The sequence below is a fragment of the Strix aluco genome, chromosome W, assembly GCF_031877795.1.
Source record: "Strix aluco isolate bStrAlu1 chromosome W, bStrAlu1.hap1, whole genome shotgun sequence".
In the NCBI taxonomy this organism is placed as follows: Eukaryota; Metazoa; Chordata; class Aves; order Strigiformes; family Strigidae; genus Strix; species Strix aluco.
Genome location: NC_133970.1, coordinates 28,433,078 through 28,451,451, shown reverse-complemented (window position 1 = coordinate 28,451,451; position 18,374 = coordinate 28,433,078).

Genomic DNA, 18,374 nt, shown 5'->3' with positions numbered 1-18,374 from the left:
AAAACAGTGAGGGTTTGAACCCTAAGAATGAGAGTTTGGTGCATAAATAAGAGGCTTTCAAGCCTGGAGTCAATGCTCTGGACTCTACAAACGAAGCCTTGGAACCTAAAATTCAAGCCTTGTCCCCTAAACGATGTATTTGGAGCAAGGAGATGGGGGTTCGACCCAAAAAATGACCGTGTCGAGCATTAAAATCATAGAGCCAAACAGTGAGCGATTGAACCCTAAGAATGAGAGTTTGGTGCATAAATAAGAGGCTTTCAAGCCTGGAGTCAATGCTCTGGACTCTACAAACGAATGCTTGGAACCTAAAAGTCAAGCTTTGGGCCCTAAACGATGTATTTGGACCAAGGAAATGAGGGTTAGACCCAAAAAATGACCGTGTAGAGCATGAAAATGATAAGTCAAGCCGAAAATGAGGGTTTGAACCCTAAGAATGAGAGTTTGGTGCATAAATAAGAGGCTTTCAAGCCTGGAGTCAATGCTCTGGATTCTACAAACGAAGCCTTGGAACCTCAAATTCAAGCTTTGGGCCCTAAACGATGTATTTGGAGCAAGGAGATGAGTGTTCGACCTAAAAAATGAGCATATTGAGCATGAAAATGGTAAGTCAAGCCTAAAATGAGGGATTGAACCCTAATAATGCAAGTCTGGTGCATAAATAAGAGGCCTTCAAGCCTGCAGTCAATGCTCTCGACTCTACAAACGAAGCCTTGGAACCTAAAAGTCAAGCTTTGTCCCCTAAACGATGTATTTGGAGCAAGGAGATGGGGGTTCGACCCAAAAAATGAGCATGTCGAGCATAAAAATCATAGAGCCAAACAGTGAGCGATTGAACCCTAAGAATGAGAGTTTGGTGCATAAATAAGAGGCTTTCAAGCCTGGAGTCAATGCTCTGGACTCTACAAACGAAGCCTTGGAACCTAAAAGTCAAGCTTTGTCCCCGAAACGATGTATTTGGAGCAAGGAGATGAGGGTTCGACCCAAAAAATGACCGTGTCAAGCATTACAATCATAATTTGAGCATAACAATGAGGGTTTGAACCCTAAGAATGAGAGTTTGGTGCATAAATAAGAGCCTTTCAAGCCTGGAGTCAATGCTCTGGACTCTACAAACGAAGCCTTGGAACCTAAAAGTCAAGCTTTGGGCCCTAAACGATGTATTTGGACCAAGGAGATAAGGGTTAGACCCAAAAAATGAGCGTGTCGAGCCTAAAAATAATAATTTGAGCATAACAGTGAGGGTTTGAACCCTAAGAATGAGAGTTTGGTGCATAAATAAGAGGCTTTCAAGCTTGGAGTCAATGCTCTGGACTCTACAAACGAATGCTTGGAACCTAAAAGTCAAGCTTTGGGCACTAAACGATGTATTTGGAGCAAGGAGATGAGGGTTCGACCCAAAAAATGACCGTGTCGAGCATAAACATCAGAGAGCATAACAATGAGGGATTGAACCCTAAGAATGAGAGTTTGGTGCATAAATAAGAGGCTTTCAAGCCTGGAGTCCATGTTCTGGACTCTACAAACGAAGCCTTGGAACCTAAAATTCAAGCTTTGTTCCCTAAACAATGTATTTGGAGCAAGGAGATGAGGGTTTGACCCAAAAAATGACCGTGTCGAGCATGAAAATGATAAGTCAAGCCTAAAATGAGTGATTGAACCCTAATAATGCAAGTCTGGTGCATAAATAAGAGGCCTTCAAGCCTGCAGTCAATGTTCTGGACTCTACAAACGAAGCCTTGGAACCTAAAAGTCAAGCTTTGTCCCCGAAATGATGTATTTGGAGCAAGGAGATGAGGGTTAGACCCAAAAAATGAGCATGTCGAGCCTAAAAATGATAATTTGAGCATAACAGTGAGGGTTTGAACCCTAAGAATGAGAGATTGGTGCATAAATAGGAGGCTTTCAAGCCTGGAGTCAATGCTCTCGACTCTACAAACGAATGCTTGGAACCTCAAATTCAAGCTTTGGGCACTAAACGATGTATTTGGAGCAAGGAGATGAGGGTTCGACCCAAAAAATGAGCATGTCGAGAATAAAAATCATACAGAAAAACAGTGAGGGTTTGAACCCTAAGAATGAGAGTTTGGTGCATAAATAAGAGGCTTTCAAGCCTGGAGTCAATGCTCTGGACTCTACAAACGAAGCCTTGGAACCTAAAATTCAAGCTTTGTCCCCTAAACGATGTATTTGGAGCAAGGAGGTGAGGGTTCGACCCAAAAAATGACCGTGTCGAGCATTAAAATCATAGAGCCAAACAGTGAGCGATTGAACCCTAAGAATGAGAGTTTGGTGCATAAATAAGAGGACTTCAAGCCTGCAGTCAATGCTCTTGACTCTACAAACGAAGCCTTGGAACCTATAAGTCAAGCTTTGGGCCCTAAACGATGTATTTGGACCAAGGAAATGAGGGTTTGACCCAAAAAATGACCGTGTAGAGCATGAAAATGATAAGTCAAGCCGAAAATAAGGGTTTGAACCCTAAGAACGGAATTCTGGTGCATAAATAAGAGGCTTTCAAGCCTGGAGTCAATGCTCTGGACTCTACAAACGAAGCCTTGGAACCTCAAATTCAAGCTTTGTCCCCGAAATGATGTATTTGGAGCAAGGAGATGAGGGTTAGACCCAAAAAATGAGCATGTCGAGCCTAAAAATGATAATTTGAGCATAACAGTGAGGGTTTGAACTCTAAGAATGAGAGTTTGGTGCATAAATAAGAGGCTTTCAAGCCTGGAGTCAATGCTCTGGACTCTACAAACGAAGCCTTGGAACCTAAAATTCAAGCTTTGGGCCCTAAAGAGTGTATTTGGAGCAAGGAGATGAGGGTTCGACCCAAAAAATGACCGTGTCGAGCATGAAAATGATAAGTCAAGCCTAAAATGAGTGATTGAACCCTAATAATGCAAGTCTGGTGCATAAATAAGAGGCCTTCAAGCCTGCAGTCAATGTTCTGGACTCTACAAACGAAGCCTTGGAACCTAAAAGTCAAGCTTTGTCCCCGAAATGATGTATTTGGAGCAAGGAGATGAGGGTTAGACCCAAAAAATGAGCATGTCGAGCCTAAAAATGATAATTTGAGCATAACAGTGAGGGTTTGAACCCTAAGAATGAGAGATTGGTGCATAAATAGGAGGCTTTCAAGCCTGGAGTCAATGCTCTCGACTCTACAAACGAATGCTTGGAACCTCAAATTCAAGCTTTGGGCACTAAACGATGTATTTGGAGCAAGGAGATGAGGGTTCGACCCAAAAAATGAGCATGTCGAGAATAAAAATCATACAGAAAAACAGTGAGGGTTTGAACCCTAAGAATGAGAGTTTGGTGCATAAATAAGAGGCTTTCAAGCCTGGAGTCAATGCTCTGGACTCTACAAACGAAGCCTTGGAACCTAAAATTCAAGCTTTGTCCCCTAAACGATGTATTTGGAGCAAGGAGGTGAGGGTTCGACCCAAAAAATGACCGTGTCGAGCATTAAAATCATAGAGCCAAACAGTGAGCGATTGAACCCTAAGAATGAGAGTTTGGTGCATAAATAAGAGGACTTCAAGCCTGCAGTCAATGCTCTTGACTCTACAAACGAAGCCTTGGAACCTATAAGTCAAGCTTTGGGCCCTAAACGATGTATTTGGACCAAGGAAATGAGGGTTTGACCCAAAAAATGACCGTGTAGAGCATGAAAATGATAAGTCAAGCCGAAAATAAGGGTTTGAACCCTAAGAACGGAATTCTGGTGCATAAATAAGAGGCTTTCAAGCCTGGAGTCAATGCTCTGGACTCTACAAACGAAGCCTTGGAACCTCAAATTCAAGCTTTGTCCCCGAAATGATGTATTTGGAGCAAGGAGATGAGGGTTAGACCCAAAAAATGAGCATGTCGAGCCTAAAAATGATAATTTGAGCATAACAGTGAGGGTTTGAACCCTAAGAATGAGAGTTTGGTGCATAAATAAGAGGCTTTCAAGCCTGGAGTCAATGCTCTGGACTCTACAAACGAAGCCTTGGAACCTAAAATTCAAGCTTTGGGCCCTAAAGAGTGTATTTGGAGCAAGGAGATGAGGGTTCGACCCAAAAAATGACCGTGTCGAGCATGAAAATGATAAGTCAAGCCTAAAATGAGTGATTGAACCCTAATAATGCAAGTCTGGTGCATAAATAAGAGGCCTTCAAGCCTGCAGTCAATGTTCTGGACTCTACAAACGAAGCCTTGGAACCTAAAAGTCAAGCTTTGTCCCCGAAATGATGTATTTGGAGCAAGGAGATGAGGGTTAGACCCAAAAAATGAGCATGTCGAGCCTAAAAATGATAATTTGAGCATAACAGTGAGGGTTTGAACCCTAAGAATGAGAGATTGGTGCATAAATAGGAGGCTTTCAAGCCTGGAGTCAATGCTCTCGACTCTACAAACGAATGCTTGGAACCTCAAATTCAAGCTTTGGGCACTAAACGATGTATTTGGAGCAAGGAGATGAGGGTTCGACCCAAAAAATGAGCATGTCGAGCATAAAAATCATACAGAAAAACAGTGAGGGTTTGAACCCTAAGAATGAGAGTTTGGTGCATAAATAAGAGGCTTTCAAGCCTGGAGTCAATGCTCTGGACTCTACAAACGAAGCCTTGGAACCTAAAATTCAAGCTTTGTCCCCTAAACGATGTATTTTGAGCAAGGAGGTGAGGGTTCGACCCAAAAAATGACCGTGTCGAGCATTAAAATCATAGAGCCAAACAGTGAGTGATTGAACCCTAAGAATGAGAGTTTGGTGCATAAATAAGAGCCTTTCAAGCCTGGAGTCAATGCTCTGGACTCTACAAACGAAGCCTTGGAACCTAAAAGTCAAGCTTTGGGCCCTAAACGATGTATTTGGACCAAGGAAATGAGGGTTAGACCCAAAAAATGACCGTGTAGAGCATGAAAATGATAAGTCAAGCCGAAAATGAGGGTTTGAACCCTAAGAATGAGAGTTTGGTGCATAAATAAGAGGCTTTCAAGCCTGGAGTCAATGCTCTGGATTCTACAAACGAAGCCTTGGAACCTCAAATTCAAGCTTTGGGCCCTAAACGATGTATTTGGAGCAAGGAGATGAGTGTTCGACCTAAAAAATGAGAATATTGAGCATGAAAATGGTAAGTCAAGCCTAAAATGAGCGATTGAACCCTAAGAATGAGAGTTTGGTGCATAAATAAGAGGCTTTCAAGCCTGGAGTCAATGCTCTGGACTCTACAAACGAAGCCTTGGAACCTAAAAGTCAAGCTTTGGGCACTAAACAATGTATTTGGAGCAAGGAGATGAGGGTTCGACCCAAAAAATGAGCATGTCAAGCATAAAAATGATAATTCGAGCATAACAATGAGGGTTTGAACCCTAAGAATGAGAGTCTGGTGCATAAATAAGAGGCTTTCAAGCCTGCAGTCAATGCTCCCGACTCTACGAATGAATCCTTGGAACCTCAAATTCAAACTTTGGGCCCTAAACGATGTATTTGGAGCAAGGAGATGAGGGTTCGTCCCAAAAAATGAGCATGTCGAGCATAAAAATCATACAGAAAAACAATGAGGGTTTGAACCCTAAGAATGAGAGTTTGGTGCATAAATAAGAGGACTTCAAGCCTGCAGTCAATGCTCTTGACTCTACAAACGAAGCCTTGGAACCTATAAGTCAAGCTTTGGGCCCTAAACGATGTATTTGGACCAAGGAAATGAGGGTTTGACCCAAAAAATGACCGTGTAGAGCATGAAAATGATAAGTCAAGCCGAAAATAAGGGTTTGAACCCTAAGAACGGAATTCTGGTGCATAAATAAGAGGCTTTCAAGCCTGGAGTCAATGCTCTGGACTCTACAAACGAAGCCTTGGAACCTAAAATTCAAGCTTTGTCCCCGAAACGATGTATTTGGAGCAAGGATATGAGGGTTTGACCCAAAAAATGACCGTGTCGAGCATAAACATCAGAGAGCATAACAATGAGGGATTGAACCCTAAGAATGAGAGTTTGGTGCATAAATAAGAGCCTTTCAAGCCTGGAGTCAATGCTCTGGACTCTACAAACGAAGCCTTGGAACCTCAAATTCAAGCTTTGTTCCCTAAACGATGTATTTGGAGCAAGGAGATGAGGGTTCGACCCAAAAAATGAGCATGTCGAGCATAAAAATCATACAGAAAAACACTGAGTGATTGAACCCTAAGAATGATAATTTGGTGCGTAAATAAGAGGCTTTCAAGCCTGGAGTCAATGCTCTGGACTCTACAAACGAAGCCTTGGAACATAAAATTCAAGCTTTGTCTCCGAAACGATGTATTTGGAGCAAGGAGATGAGGGTTCGACCCAAAAAATGACCGTGTCAAGCATTACAATCATAATTTGAGCATAACAATGAGGGTTTGAACCCTAAGAATGAGAGTTTGGTGCATAAATAAGAGCCTTTCAAGCCTGGAGTCAATGCTCTGGACTCTACAAACGAAGCCTTGGAACCTAAAAGTCAAGCTTTGGGCCCTAAACGATGTATTTGGACCAAGGAGATAAGGGTTAGACCCAAAAAATGAGCGTGTCGAGCCTAAAAATAATAATTTGAGCATAACAGTGAGGGTTTGAATCCTAAGAATGAGAGTTTGGTGCATAAATAAGAGGCTTTCAAGCCTGGAGTCAATGCTCTGGACTCTACAAACGAATGCTTGGAACCTAAAAGTCAAGCTTTGTTCCCTAAACGATGTATTTGGAGCAAGGAGATGAGGGTTCGACCCAAAAAATGACCGTGTCGAGCATAAACATCAGAGAGCATAACAATGAGGGATTGAACCCTAAGAATGAGAGTTTGGTGCATAAATAAGAGCCTTTCAAGCCTGGAGTCAATGCTCTGGACTCTACAAACGAAGCCTTGGAACCTAAAATTCAAGCTTTGTTCCCTAAACGATGTATTTGGAGCAAGGAGATGAGGGTTCGACCCAAAAAATGACCGTGTCGAGCATTACAATCATAATTTGAGCATAACAGTGAGGGTTTGAACCCTAAGAATGAGAGTTTGGTGCATAAATAAGAGCCTTTCAAGCCTGGAGTCAATGCTCTGGACTCTACAAACGAATCGTTGGAACCTAGAAGATAAGCTTTGGGCCCTAAACGATGTATTTGGAGCAAGGAGATGAGGGTTCGACCCAAAAAATGACCGTGTCGAGCATAAAAATCATACAGAAAAACAATGAGGGATTGAACCCTAATAATGCAAGTCTGGTGCATAAATAGGAGGCCTTCAAGCCTGCAGTCAATGCTCTGGACTCTACAAACGAAGCCTTGGAACCTCAAATTCAAGCTTTGTCCCCTAAACGATGTATTTGGACCAAGGAGATGAGGGTTTGACCCAAAAAATGACCGTGTAGAGCATGAAAATGATAAGTCAAGCCGAAAATAAGGGTTTGAACCCTAAGAACGGAATTCTGGTGCATAAATAAGAGGCTTTCAAGCCTGGAGTCAATGCTCTGGACTCTACAAATGAAGCCTTGGAACCTAGAAGTCAAGCTTTGGGCCCTAAACGATGTATTTGGAGCAAGGAGATAAGGGTTAGACCCAAAAAATGAGCGTGTCGAGCCTAAAAATAATAATTTGAGCATAACAATGAGGTTTTGAACCCTAAGAATGAGAGTTTGGTGCATAAATAAGAGGCCATCAAGCCTGCAGTCAATGTCCTGGACTCTACAAACGAAGCCTTGGAACCTGAAAGTCAAGCCTTGTCCCCTAAATGATGTATTTGGAGCAAGGAGATGAGGGTTCGACCCAAAAAATGACCGTGTCAAGCATTACAATCATAATTTGAGCATAACAATGAGGGTTTGAACCCTAAGAATGAGAGTTTGGTGCATAAATAAGAGGCTTTCAAGCCTGGAGTCAATGCTCTGGACTCTACAAACGAATGCTTGGAACCTAAAAGTCAAGCTTTGTTCCCTAAACAATGTATTTGGAGCAAGGAGATGAGGGTTTGACCCAAAAAATGACCGTGTCGAGCATGAAAATGATAAGTCAAGCCTAAAATGAGTGACTGAACCCTAATAATGCAAGTCTGGTGCATAAATAAGAGGCCTTCAAGCCTGCAGTCAATGCTCTGGACTCTACAAACGAAGCCTTGGAACCTAAAAGTCAAGCTTTGTCCCCTAAACGATGTATTTGGACCAAGGAGATGAGGGTTTGACCCAAAAAATGACCGTGTAGAGCATGAAAATGATAAGTCAAGCCGAAAATAAGGGTTTGAACCCTAAGAACGGAATTCTGGTGCATAAATAAGAGGCTTTCAAGCCTGGAGTCAATGCTCTGGACTCTACAAACGAAGCCTTGGAACCTAAAAGTCAAGCTTTGGTCCCCGAAATGGTGTATTTGGAGCAAGGAGATGAGGGTTTGAACCAAAAAATGAGCATGTCGAGCCTAAAAATGATAATTTGAGCATAACAGTGAGGGTTTGAACCCTAAGAATGAGAGTTTGGTGCATAAATAAGAGGCTTTCAAGCCTGGAGTCAATGCTCTGGACTCTACAAACGAATGCTTGGAACCTAAAAGTCAAGCTTTGTTCCCTAAACGATGTATTTGGAGCAAGGAGATGAGGGTTCGACCCAAAAAATGACCGTGTCGAGCATAAACATCAGAGAGCATAACAATGAGGGATTGAACCCTAAGAATGAGAGTTTGGTGCATAAATAAGAGCCTTTCAAGCCTGGAGTCAATGCTCTGGACTCTACAAACGAAGCCTTGGAACCTAAAATTCAAGCTTTGTTCCCTAAACGATGTATTTGGAGCAAGGAGATGAGGGTTCGACCCAAAAAATGACCGTGTCGAGCATTACAATCATAATTTGAGCATAACAGTGAGGGTTTGAACCCTAAGAATGAGAGTTTGGTGCATAAATAAGAGCCTTTCAAGCCTGGAGTCAATGCTCTGGACTCTACAAACGAATCGTTGGAACCTAGAAGATAAGCTTTGGGCCCTAAACGATGTATTTGGAGCAAGGAGATGAGGGTTCGACCCAAAAAATGACCGTGTCGAGCATAAAAATCATACAGAAAAACAATGAGGGATTGAACCCTAAGAATGAGAGTTTGGTGCATAAATAAGAGGCTTTCAAGCCTGGAGTCCATGTTCTGGACTCTACAAACGAAGCCTTGGAACCTAAAATTCAAGCTTTGTTCCCGAAACGATGTATTTGGAGCAAGGAGATGAGGGTTTGACCCAAAAAATGACCGTGTCGAGCATGAAAATGATAAGTCAAGCCTAAAATGAGTGATTGAACCCTAATAATGCAAGTCTGGTGCATAAATAGGAGGCCTTCAAGCCTGCAGTCAATGCTCTGGACTCTACAAACGAAGCTTGGAACCTCAAATTCAAGCTTTGTCCCCTAAACGATGTATTTGGACCAAGGAGATGAGGTTTGACCCAAAAAATGACCGTGTAGAGCATGAAAATGATAAGTCAAGCCGAAAATAAGGGTTTGAACCCTAAGAACGGAATTCTGGTGCATAAATAAGAGGCTTTCAAGCCTGGAGTCAATGCTCTGGACTCTACAAACGAAGCCTTGGAACCTAGTAGTCAAGCTTTGGGCCCTAAACGATGTATTTGGAGCAAGGAGATAAGGGTTAGACCCAAAAAATGAGCGTGTCGAGCCTAAAAATAATAATTTGAGCATAACAATGAGGTTTTGAACCCTAAGAATGAGAGTTTGGTGCATAAATAAGAGGCCATCAAGCCTGCAGTCAATGTCCTGGACTCTACAAACGAAGCCTTGGAACCTGAAAGTCAAGCCTTGTCCCCTAAATGATGTATTTGGAGCAAGGAGATGAGGGTTCGACCCAAAAAATGACCGTGTCAAGCATTACAATCATAATTTGAGCATAACAATGAGGGTTTGAACCCTAAGAATGAGAGTTTGGTGCATAAATAAGAGGCTTTCAAGCCTGGAGTCAATGCTCTGGACTCTACAAACGAATGCTTGGAACCTAAAAGTCAAGCTTTGTTCCCTAAACAATGTATTTGGAGCAAGGAGATGAGGGTTTTGACCCAAAAAATGACCGTGTCGAGCATGAAAATGATAAGTCAAGCCTAAAATGAGTGATTGAACCCTAATAATGCAAGTCTGGTGCATAAATAAGAGGCCTTCAAGCCTGCAGTCAATGCTCTGGACTCTACAAACGAAGCCTTGGAACCTAAAAGTCAAGCTTTGTCCCCTAAACGATGTATTTGGACCAAGGAGATGAGGGTTTGACCCAAAAAATGACCGTGTAGAGCATGAAAATGATAAGTCAAGCCGAAAATAAGGGTTTGAACCCTAAGAACGGAATTCTGGTGCATAAATAAGAGGCTTTCAAGCTGGAGTCAATGCTCTGGACTCTACAAACGAAGCCTTGGAACCTAAAAGTCAAGCTTTGGTCCCCGAAATGGTGTATTTGGAGCAAGGAGATGAGGGTTTGAACCAAAAAATGAGCATGTCGAGCCTAAAAATGATAATTTGAGCATAACAGTGAGGGTTTGAACCCTAAGAATGAGAGTTTGGTGCATAAATAAGAGGCTTTCAAGCCTGGAGTCAATGCTCTCGACTCTACGAATGAATCCTTGGAACCTCAAATTCAAGCTTTGGGCACTAAACGATGTATTTGGAGCAAGGAGATGAGGGTTCGACCCAAAAAATGAGCATGTCGAGCATAAAAATCATACAGAAAAACAATGAGGGTTTGAACCCTAAGAATGAGAGTTTGGTGCATAAATAAGAGGCTTTCAAGCCTGGAGTCAATGCTCTGGACTCTACAAACGAATGCTTGGAACCTAAAAGTCAAGCTTTGTTCCCTAAAGAGTGTATTTGGAGCAAAGAGATGAGGGTTCGACCCAAAAAATGACCGTGTCGAGCATAAACATCAGAGAGCATAACAATGAGGGATTGAACCCTAAGAATGAGAGTTTGGTGCATAAATAAGAGCCTTTCAAGCCTGGAGTCAATGCTCTGGACTATACAAACGAAGCCTTGGAACCTAAAAGTCAAGCTTTGTCCCCTAAACGATGTATTTGGACCAAGGAGATGAGGGTTTGACCCAAAAAATGACCGTGTAGAGCATGAAAATGATAAGTCAAGCCGAAAATAAGGGTTTGAACCCTAAGAACGGAATCCTGGTGCATAAATAAGAGGCTTTCAAGCCTGGAGTCAATGCTCTGGACTCTACAAACGAAGCCTTGGAACCTAAAAGTCAAGCTTTGTCCCCGAAATGGTGTATTTGGAGCAAGGAGATGAGGGTTAGACCCAAAAAATGAGCATGACGAGCCTAAAAATGATAATTTGAGCATAACAGTGAGGGTTTGAACCCTAAGAATGAGAGTTTGGTGCATAAATAAGAGGCTTTCAAGCCTGGAGTCAATGCTCTCGACTCTACGAATGAATCCTGGGAACCTCAAATTCAAGCTTTGGGCACTAAACGATGTATTTGGAGCAAGGAGATGAGGGTTCGACCCAAAAATGACCGTGTCGAGCATAAACATCAGAGAGCATAACAATGAGGGTTTGAACCCTAAGAATGAGAGTTTGGTGCATAAATAAGAGCCTTTCAAGCCTGGAGTCAATGCTCTGGACTCTACAAACGAAGCCTTGGAACCTAAAATTCAAGCTTTGTTCCCTAAACGATGTATTTGGAGCAAGGAGATGAGGGTTTGTACCAAAAAATGAGCATGTCGAGCATAAAAATCATACAGAAAAACACTGAGTGATTGAACCCTAAGAATGATAATTTGGTGCATAAATAAGAGGCTTTCAAGCCTGGAGTCAATGCTCTGGACTCTACAAACGAAGCCTTGGAACCTAAAAGTCAAGCTTTGTCCCCGAAACGATGTATTTGGAGCAAGGAGATGAGGGTTCGACCCAAAAAATGTCCGTGTCGAGCATTACAATCATAATTTGAGCATAACAGTGAGGGTTTGAACCCTAAGAATGAGAGTTTGGTGCATAAATAAGAGCCTTTCAAGCCTGGAGTCAATGCTCTGGACTCTACAAACGAAGCGTTGGAACCTAGAAGTCAAGCTTTGGGCCCTAAACGATGTATTTGGAGCAAGGAGATGAGGGTTCGACCCAAAAAATGACCTTGTCGAGCATAACATCAGAGAGCATAACAATGAGGGATTGAACCCTAAGAATGATAATTTGGTGCATAAATAAGAGGCTTTCAAGCCTGGAGACAATGCTCTGCGACTCTACAAACGAAGCCTTGGAAACCTAAAATTCAAGCTTTGTCCCCGAAACGAAGTATTTGGAGCAAGGAGATGAGGGTTCGACCAAAAAATGACCGAGTCGAGCATTACCAATCATAATTTGAGCATAACAGTGAGGGTTTGAACCCTAAGAATGAGAGTTTGGTGCATAAATAAGAGGCTTTCAAGCCTGGAGTCCATGTTCTGGACTCTACAAACGAAGCCTTGGAACCCTAAAATTCAAGCTTTGTTCCCCGAAACGATGTATTTGGAGCAAGGAGATGAGGGTTTGACCAAAAAATGACCGTGTCGAGCATGAAAATGATAAGTCAAGCTTAAAATGAGTGATTGAACCCCTAATAATGCAAGTCTGGTGCATAAATAGGAGGCCTTCAAGCCTGCAGTCAATGCTCTGGACTCTACAACCGAAGCCTTGGAACCCTCAAATTCAAGCTTTGTCCCTAAACGATGTATTTGGACCAAGGAGATGAGGGTTTGACCCAAAAATGACCGTGTAGAGCATGAAAATGATAAGTCAAGCCGAAAATAAGGGTTTGAACCCTAAGAACGGAATTCTGGTGCATAAATAAGAGGCTTTTCAAGCCTGGAGTCAATGCTCTGGACTCTACAATGAAGCCTTGGAACCTAGAAGTCAAGCTTTGGGCCTAAACGATGTATTTGGAGCAAGGAGATAAGGGTTAGACCCAAAAAATGAGCGTGTCGAGCCTAAAAATAATAATTTGAGCATAACAATGAGGTTTTGAACCCTAAGAATGAGAGTTTGGTGCATAAATAAGAGGCCATCAAGCCTGCAGTCAATGCTCTGGACTCTACAAACGAAGCCTTGGAACCTGAAAGTCAAGCCTTGTCCCCTAAATGATGTATTTGGAGCAAGGAGGTGAGGGTTCGACCCAGAAAATGACCGTGTCAAGCATTACAATCATAATTTGAGCATAACAATGAGGGTTTGAACCCTAAGAATGAGAGTTTGGTGCATAAATAAGAGCCTTTCAAGCCTGGAGTCAATGCTCTGGACTCTACAAACGAAGCCTTGGAACTAAAAGTCAAGCTTTGGGCCCTAAACGATGTATTTGGAGCAAGGAGATGAGGGTTCGACCCAAAAAATGACCGTGTCGAGCATAAAAATCATACAGAAAAACAATGAGGGATTGAACCCTAAGAATGAGAGTTTGGTGCATAAATAAGAGGCTTTCAAGCCTGGAGTCCATGTTCTGGACTCTAGAAAACGAAGCCTTGGAACCTAAAATTCAAGCTTTGTTCCCTAAACAATGTATTTGGAGCAAGGAGATGAGGGTTCGACCCAAAAAATGACCGTGTCGAGCATGAAAATGATAAGTCAAGCCTAAAATGAGTGATTGAACCCTAATAATGCAAGTCTGGTGCATAAATAAGAGGCCTTCAAGCCTGCAGTCAATGCTCTGGACTCTACAAACGAAGCCTTGGAACCTAAAAGTCAAGCTTTGTCCCCTAAACGATGTATTTGGAGCAAGGAGGTGAGGGTTTGACCCAAAAAAATGACCGTGTAGAGCATGAAAATGATAAGTCAAGCCGAAAATAAGGGTTTGAACCTAAGAACGGAATTCTGGTGCATAAATAAGAGGCTTTCAAGCCTGGAGTCAATGCTCTGGACCTCTACAAACGAAGCCTTGGAACCTAAAAGTCAAGCTTTGTCCCCGAAATGGTGTATTTGGAGCAAGGAGATGAGGGTTAGACCCAAAAAATGAGCATGTCGAGCCTAAAAATGATAATTTGAGCATAACAGTGAGGGTTTGAACCCTAAGAATGAGAGTTTGGTGCATAAATAAGAGGCTTTCAAGCCTGGAGTCAATGCTCTCGACTCTACGAATGAATCCTTGCAACCTCAAATTCAAGCTTTGGGCACTAAACGATGTATTTGGAGCAAGGAGATGAGGGTTCGACCCAAAAAATGAGCATGTCGAGCATAAAAATCATACAGAAAAACAATGAGGGTTTGAACCCTAAGAATGAGAGTTTGGTGCATAAATAAGAGGCTTTCAAGCCTGGAGTCAATGCTCTGGACTCTACAAACGAATCCTTGGAACCTAAAAGTCAAGCTTTGTTCCCTAAAGAGTGTATATGGAGCAAAGAGATGAGGGTTCGACCCAAAAAATGACCGTGTCGAGCATAAACATCAGAGAGCATAACAATGAGGGATGGAACCCTAAGAATGAGAGTTTGGTGCATAACTAAGAGCCTTTCAAGCCTGGAGTCAATGCTCTGGACTCTACAAACGAAGCCTTGGAACCTAAAATTCAAGCTTTGTCCCCGAAACGATGTATTTGGAGCAAGGAGATGAGGGTTCGACCCAAAAAATGACCGTGTCGAGCATTACAATCATAATTTGAGCATAACAGTGAGGGTTTGAACCCTAAGAATGAGAGTTTGGTGCATAAATAAGAGCCTTTCAAGCCTGGAGTCAATGCTCTGGACTCTACAAACTAAGCGTTGGAACCTAGAAGACAAGCTTTGGGCCCTAAACGATGTATTTGGAGCAAGGAGATGAGGGTTCGACCCAAAAAATGACCGTGTCGAGCATAAAAATCATACAGAAAAACAATGAGGGATTGAACCCTAAGAATGAGAGTTTGGTGCATAAATAAGAGGCTTTCAAGCCTGGAGTCCATGTTCTGGACTCTACAAACGAAGCCTTGGAACCTAAAATTCAAGCTTTGTTCCCGAAACGATGTATTTGGAGCAAGGAGATGAGGGTTTGACCCAAAAAATGACCGTGTCGAGCATGAAAATGATAAGTCAAGCCTAAAATGAGTGATTGAACCCTAATAATGCAAGTCTGGTGCATAAATAGGAGGCCTTCAAGCCTGCAGTCAATGCTCTGGACTCTACAAACGAAGCCTTGGAACCTAAAATTCAAGCTTTGTCCCCTAAACGATGTATTTGGACCAAGGAGATGAGGGTTTGACCCAAAAAATGACCGTGTAGAGCATGAAAATGATAAGTCAAGCCGAAAATAAGGGTTTGAACCCTAAGAACGGAATTCTGGTGCATAAATAAGAGGCTTTCAAGCCTGGAGTCAATGCTCTGGACTCTACAAACGAAGCCTTGGAACCTAGAAGTCAAGCTTTGGGCCCTAAACGATGTATTTGGAGCAAGGAGATAAGGGTTAGACCCAAAAAATGAGCGTGTCGAGCCTAAAAATACTAATTTGAGCATAACAATGAGGTTTTGAACCCTAAGAATGAGAGTTTGGTGCATAAATAAGAGGCCATCAAGCCTGCAGTCAATGTCCTGGACTCTACAAACGAAGCCTTGGAACCTGAAAGTCAAGCCTTGTCCCCTAAATGATGTATTTGGAGCAAGGAGATGAGGGTTCGACCCAAAAAATGACCGTGTCAAGCATTACAATCATAATTTGAGCATAACAATGAGGGTTTGAACCCTAAGAATGAGAGTTTGGTGCATAAATAAGAGGCTTTCAAGCCTGGAGTCAATGCTCTGGACTCTACAAACGAATGCTTGGAACCTAAAAGTCAAGCTTTGTTCCCTAAACAATGTATTTGGAGCAAGGAGATGAGGGTTTGACCCAAAAAATGACCGTGTCGAGCATGAAAATGATAAGTCAAGCCTAAAATGAGTGATTGAACCCTAATAATGCAAGTCTGGTGCATAAATAAGAGGCCTTCAAGCCTGCAGTCAATGCTCTGGACTCTACAAACGAAGCCTTGGAACCTAAAAGTCAAGCTTTGTCCCCTAAACGATGTATTTGGACCAAGGAGATGAGGGTTTGACCCAAAAAATGACCGTGTAGAGCATGAAAATGATAAGTCAAGCCGAAAATAAGGGTTTGAACCCTAAGAACGGAATTCTGGTGCATAAATAAGAGGCTTTCAAGCCTGGAGTCAATGCTCTGGACTCTACAAACGAAGCCTTGGAACCTAAAAGTCAAGCTTTGGTCCCCGAAATGGTGTATTTGGAGCAAGGAGATGAGGGTTTGAACCAAAAAATGAGCATGTCGAGCCTAAAAATGATAATTTGAGCATAACAGTGAGGGTTTGAACCCTAAGAATGAGAGTTTGGTGCATAAATAAGAGGCTTTCAAGCCTGGAGTCAATGCTCTCGACTCTACGAATGAATCCTTGGAACCTCAAATTCAAGCTTTGGGCACTAAACGATGTATTTGGAGCAAGGAGATGAGGGTTCGACCCAAAAAATGAGCATGTCGAGCATAAAAATCATACAGAAAAACAATGAGGGTTTGAACCCTAAGAATGAGAGTTTGGTGCATAAATAAGAGGCTTTCAAGCCTGGAGTCAATGCTCTGGACTCTACAAACGAATGCTTGGAACCTAAAAGTCAAGCTTTGTTCCCTAAAGAGTGTATTTGGAGCAAAGAGATGAGGGTTCGACCCAAAAAATGACCGTGTCGAGCATAAACATCAGAGAGCATAACAATGAGGGATTGAACCCTAAGAATGAGAGTTTGGTGCATAAATAAGAGCCTTTCAAGCCTGGAGTCAATGCTCTGGACTATACAAACGAAGCCTTGGAACCTAAAAGTCAAGCTTTGTCCCCTAAACGATGTATTTGGACCAAGGAGATGAGGGTTTGACCCAAAAAATGACCGTGTAGAGCATGAAAATGATAAGTCAAGCCGAAAATAAGGGTTTGAACCCTAAGAACGGAATCCTGGTGCATAAATAAGAGGCTTTCAAGCCTGGAGTCAATGCTCTGGACTCTACAAACGAAGCCTTGGAACCTAAAAGTCAAGCTTTGTCCCCGAAATGGTGTATTTGGAGCAAGGAGATGAGGGTTAGACCCAAAAAATGAGCATGACGAGCCTAAAAATGATAATTTGAGCATAACAGTGAGGGTTTGAACCCTAAGAATGAGAGTTTGGTGCATAAATAAGAGGCTTTCAAGCCTGGAGTCAATGCTCTCGACTCTACGAATGAATCCTGGGAACCTCAAATTCAAGCTTTGGGCACTAAACGATGTATTTGGAGCAAGGAGATGAGGGTTCGACCCAAAAAATGACCGTGTCGAGCATAAACATCAGAGAGCATAACAATGAGGGTTTGAACCCTAAGAATGAGAGTTTGGTGCATAAATAAGAGCCTTTCAAGCCTGGAGTCAATGCTCTGGACTCTACAAACGAAGCCTTGGAACCTAAAATTCAAGCTTTGTTCCCTAAACGATGTATTTGGAGCAAGGAGATGAGGGTTTGTACCAAAAAATGAGCATGTCGAGCATAAAAATCATACAGAAAAACACTGAGTGATTGAACCCTAAGAATGATAATTTGGTGCATAAATAAGAGGCTTTCAAGCCTGGAGTCAATGCTCTGGACTCTACAAACGAAGCCTTGGAACCTAAAAGTCAAGCTTTGTCCCCGAAACGATGTATTTGGAGCAAGGAGATGAGGGTTCGACCCAAAAAATGTCCGTGTCGAGCATTACAATCATAATTTGAGCATAACAGTGAGGGTTTGAACCCTAAGAATGAGAGTTTGGTGCATAAATAAGAGCCTTTCAAGCCTGGAGTCAATGCTCTGGACTCTACAAACGAAGCGTTGGAACCTAGAAGACAAGCTTTGGGCCCTAAACGATGTATTTGGAGCAAGGAGATGAGGGTTCGACCCAAAAAATGACCGTGTCGAGCATAAACATCAGAGAGCATAACAATGAGGGATTGAACCCTAAGAATGATAATTTGGTGCATAAATAAGAGGCTTTCAAGCCTGGAGACAATGCTCTGGACTCTACAAACGAAGCCTTGGAACCTAAAATTCAAGCTTTGTCCCCGAAACGATGTATTTGGAGCAAGGAGATGAGGGTTCGACCCAAAAAATGACCGTGTCGAGCATTACAATCATAATTTGAGCATAACAGTGAGGGTTTGAACCCTAAGAATGAGAGTTTGGTGCATAAATAAGAGGCTTTCAAGCCTGGAGTCCATGTTCTGGACTCTACAAACGAAGCCTTGGAACCTAAAATTCAAGCTTTGTTCCCGAAACGATGTATTTGGAGCAAGGAGATGAGGGTTTGACCCAAAAAATGACCGTGTCGAGCATGAAAATGATAAGTCAAGCTTAAAATGAGTGATTGAACCCTAATAATATGCAAGTCTGGTGCATAAATAGGAGGCCTTCAAGCCTGCAGTCAATGCTCTGGACTCTACAAACGAA